This window comes from Hippopotamus amphibius, chromosome 7 (assembly GCF_030028045.1).
Source record: "Hippopotamus amphibius kiboko isolate mHipAmp2 chromosome 7, mHipAmp2.hap2, whole genome shotgun sequence".
In the NCBI taxonomy this organism is placed as follows: domain Eukaryota; kingdom Metazoa; phylum Chordata; class Mammalia; order Artiodactyla; family Hippopotamidae; genus Hippopotamus; species Hippopotamus amphibius.
The window spans coordinates 86,481,967-86,487,151 of NC_080192.1; positions in this window are offsets into that span (position 1 = coordinate 86,481,967).

The window sequence follows — 5,185 nt, forward strand, 5'->3', positions numbered from 1 at the left end:
AACCAAGATTCCTATTTATAAATTCAGCAATATCTGCTTTAATACTCCTTTCCTTCCTCCTGGCTCTCCTAACATATTTTGTTATCCTTTTTGCTAATTTGAGTCAAATGCATATTTCATATCTTTTGATTCTTTCTTATTAAACAATTAAAGCATTTAAGGTTCTAAATTTCCTTCTCTGAATAATTTGTAGACAGTTCCGAAGTTGCAATTTGTGATACTGCATTATCATTCATCTCTAAAGACAAATAGCTACATATGTAGTTTTTTTCTCATATGCTTTTGTTCTTTTACCTTCTAAAAGGTAAGCTTCTATGATTAACTTGTTAATTTTTAAATTGTATAATCTTTAAAATCATTATTCAAACTGTGTGCACATTTACTGCTCTGTTCCTTAAAAAACCACAGCTTTCCCACTTATTAGCTGGGTGACTTTGGATAAGTCTGTGTGTTTATTCCTATCTTACTGAGTGTCAGGCACTGTTCAGGGAGCTGAGAATACAAGAGCGAATATGACAAAAGTTGCTGTTTTCACAGAGTATTCGCTCTCTCTCTCTCTCTCTCTCTCTCTCTCTCTCTCTATATATATATATATATGCTAGAAATAAACAGGACAATTTTAGCTCAAGACAGTGCAATGCAGACAGTAAAGGAGATGTGGTAGAGTGATGGGGTTGAGTGATTTACATGGGGTTGTCAGGGAAGACCTCTGCTAACTGCCAGATCCCATGGACTCATCTTGGTCCTTAGCCTAGAAAACCTCTCCTGAGCCATTTGGTACCACTCACCGCCCCCCCCCCCCCCCCCTTTTTAAATTGTCACTTTGCTTGGTTTCTGTGACAAGAGAGTAATGACTTTGTCACCACTGTCTCTTGGTTTCCTCCTACCTCACTGACCTCCCCCTTTGCAGGCACATCTTCCCCCCCCCCACCCCCACCCCCCTCGTTGGGCAGCACAACCATGTGTCCTGGCAGCTGGAAGAAGGGCTCAACTGCTGGCTCCCTCTCCTGAGAGCGCTTGCTTGTATTCAGACCTTTGGCACAAAGTGACACTCGGGTGGCAGCACAGGCTCAGAATACAATGTCTGAATCAAGGCGTTAAGATGGCTTCCCACAAGGAAGAGGTTAGGGCACAAGTTCAACTTGCTTTCTAACACTCAGTTCAACACCAAGGACATTATTTCAAGGAAGGGCTCAGCAAAAGAAAGTAAGGAACTTACTGTGCTGACTGAAAGGCACTCAACACAGTGCTAGAAAGCAAACATGGTCCTACCCTTACATGACATGAGTTTACATGACAGTTCAGTGACCTGACTCACATAAGACAATAAGAAAACACTGCAAAACACTGCAAAAAAAAAAAAAAAAAACCCCACATACCATGTTGTAGGAAACAGCCTATAACAGCTCAGTGCCCCAAGCTCAGTGCCACTGGAGCTCGAAGAAGGAATCCCTCCGAGTGAATTTACCAGTTCAAGAAGAAACTGGAGAAGGCAGAACTTGAACCAAGGCCTTAGGGAAGCAGGTTTAATCACCAAAGGACACAAGGGCCCATGGTTATTAGTGCGACAGGGCTGGATTCTGGATCTAACAGGCACAGTGAATGACACTGGGCATATCTTATAAGAGTAAGGCCTGTTTCTAACCTGAAGAAGGCAAAGGTTAACAAAAAATTCAACCCTGGATTAACAAACAAAGACTTCTGTGAAGAGGGTCAAAGTTCTCTTCCTCTTCTTTCATCTCAAGAAATGGTTGGAACAACAAATTGGGAGGTTCAAACAAGGGTTGGGCGGGACCAGGGGATAAAAGATACGGTGCAATCTCTTTATGTCCTGGCTCTGCTCTGGGTCTTAGGGAAAACGAGTCGAAATTTGGAATGTTTCTTCTGGTTCTTGAGGTTCTCAGTTTTCCAGTTCAGAACATCAGGGCAGACAAGAAAAGATATTTGGAGCTGAGGCCCAGCTAGTGACAAAGAATGTGAATCTGTCTGAGGGGTCCTCTAGCTGGAAGTTGGAGGGTGTAGAGGTCTCACAGGTGGAAGCAATGGCACCTCAACTCTAACACTTCCGGAGATACAAATAACAAGTACCTTAAATCGTTATGTTGAATAGCATCTTTACAACTCTCATAATTGCATATGGAGTTCAAATTCTATCCTCATTTGAGGATATATAGGTATATTAGACTGATCCCACTTCATAGATTTTAAAGACGTTCGGGAAGTTAAGTGACTTGCTGGTGAATGAACAGTTGGGCCTAGAAGCAAAGGCTTTAACGTTCAACCTGGCGCTTCCTCTCAAGAGGATACTGTTCCAAACAGGCCTTCTCAGTGCCCCAAGCTAAAGCTCCTCACAAAAAGAAATGCGCCTCGCCTCTGAAGTTCCACTCTGGGCTCGCAGGCTTGAAAGATGCTTGGACAAACTGGTCTCCAAACCCAGGTGGGGTCGATACACCAAGATACAGTGGGGCGGGGTCAGGAGGCAGAGTACACAATGGCAGCCTGTTTTCTAGGGAACAACATCCGGTCTGGCCCTAAAACTGTTCTCAGAGGCCACCTGAAACAGACCGAAGTCACAGGATTCACTGGGCCCTCGTGTCATTAAAGCTTCTGCTCCTAGCAGTCTCCGTTCCTGTCAACCTCCACATGAAAAAGTTCTTCCACTGGGGTAACTGAAACCCAGAAGTGACCCACAGTGAAAGGGGACAGGCATTATGATTTTAAATTCTGCGGTGCCAGATGAGAGTTGAAACCCTTGCCTCTCAAGCAACATGTATCCACCATGACACTGGCCCCACTAGGGAATGCGTCCCCCCATGCTGCCTTTCAAGGTGTCTGGTACCCAAGAGAGCATTATAAAGGCTTACGTGGTTTTTTTCTTCCTCTTTGGTGGTATTTAATTAGGAGGACATGAAAGTAATTATCTGAAAAAACCCAGACCTGCCCTGACCCCCAGCAGTCTTCACCAGAGCCTCTGTACCTGGCCCATGGCACTATGGAGGGTCTGTGGCTCTGAGGCCAACGGGGATGCAATCATATGCTGCTTCTCTTTCCCCACTCAGTCCAGACCAGTAAGCATGGCACTTGAGTGGCTTGGGAGAGTGGGAAGGCTTTCAGGAGCCCAGAAGTCAGTCTCTTTACCGAGTAGTTGTTACCCTTCCAATACAAGCTTCTTTCCTCAGGTTTTGCGGTCTGACTCCCTTTTATTCACGATATTCCTTTCCTCCTTTCCCTACAATTCTGGCTCCTTGTCTTTCACCACCCTACCCAGTCTCCCTGCTTCCTTGTGAGCTGGCTTGCTATCACATCTCTTCCACAGAGGCAGGGTGAAGTGAGACACTTTGCGGGCCTGTGCAAAGTGCCACTGCCATGGCTAGACTGCAGCACGTCTGAAGAGGGCATGTGCAGACTGATTTCCCGCACCCATCCATTCACTGAGATTTCTTGTGCACAGGTGCGGAGGTAAGAAAATGTGGCCATCTGGTAAACAGTAAATGACCAATGTGGTTGCAATCTATGATACAGTTCACTTTGGTTCAACGAACACTTGCTGAATGTCTACGATGCGCAAAGACTGATGACTCCGCTCAAAACTCCTCAGTATAAATGACTAGTACAGTGGTTTTCAATCCTGGCTGTCCTTGAGAACCCTAGCAGCTTAAAAGACAGAAACAAAAACAAACACTGTCTGGAGTCCCAGTCCAGAGATGTGGATGTCACTGGTTGGGAGGTGGTGGAGCATAAGTATCAGTATTTTTTTTTAAAAAGCTCCCCAGGTGGGAGATCAACTCGATGATTGGTGATGACCTAGAGGGGTGGGTTGGGGAGGGTAGGAGAAAGGCTCAAAAGGGAGGGGATATGTGTATAAATACAGAGATTCACTTTGTTGTACAGCAGAAACTGGCACAACAGTGTAAAGCTCTTAAACTCCAATAAAGATTTGGGGGGGGGGATAAAAAGCTCCCCAGGTATTCAAATGTGTAGCCAGGGGTAAGGGCTTTATGTGGCCATGTGTAGAAAGTTCAGAATAAAGGTTAAATTTAGATATTAAGTGACGGAAAGCTACTGTAGGTTTTTGAGCAAGTGAGGAAACTTGAGGGTGGCTGTAATGTGGGAAACTTCTCCTGACTATACTGGGCAGGAAAGACTGGAGCCGAGAAGCATGAAAAACAAAGAGGCCTGGTAAAAAGTCCATTGCAATAGTTCAAGTAAGGGGTAATAAGATCCGAAACTAAGCAGTAGCCTTGAGAATGGAAAGAAGGGGTGAATTTCCTGGAACGTGCAGGCCCAGGCAACTGCAGGACTGTTGAGGGCAAGGTGGAGCAGTCCAGGCTGCCTCTGGGGCTGCAGCAGGGAAAGGAGGGCAGTGGGTGGAGAGGCTCTCTTTCCCTTGCCCAGACCCACCTAGCTCCACATCCCCACCTACTCTGAAACTGCAGAAGAAAGAACTTCCAGTATCTTTGGAGTTAAGAGCCTACGAGAAGAACAAGAATATAGGCATTTGGCTCTTTCATGGGAAAAGTTCAAGGGCCACCAACCTAAGCAATAAAGACTGCATATAGTCAGGACACAAAATTGAAAAATGAAGCAAAACTTCATACATTTGCAGATTTTTTCCCCCATAGAATTTTGATACAAAAGGAAATCATTCTCCTATCCAAGGTATTTACTCTCCTGTCCTGACCTGAGGGGACACAATACCATTAATTTCTGGGCCACCTTAGAACACTAGGCTCAGCTCAGAGAAGAAATACAGAATCAAATGTAGCTTCAAACATCTTCCTAGATGTTTCTTCCTAGATGTTTCTGCCTAAGTCAGAAAGGAATAGCCAACTTAATAAAACTAGTACGGTGGGGTGGCATGGGAATATAATCATTTATTTGAAGTGTAACCTGGTACTCTAAACAAAGGCTCTATTATCTTCAGCTGAAAGCTTTTAGGGCATAAGAAGGAAGTGAATGGGATGACCGACTTGACAGCACCAAAAGAGCAGAGATGACTTCACATCCCTAGAAGATGGCAAAAGGCAGACAGAAAAGACTGAACAATTAAAAGTGAACTGGGACATGCCTTCCATGTTGGTACATCTCAAATTCCATTTTCCCCTCACCTTTCCCCAAATAACCAGACCTTTTAGTTAACCTGTCTAGACAATGCTTGATCCAACAGATCATTCTAGAACACAAA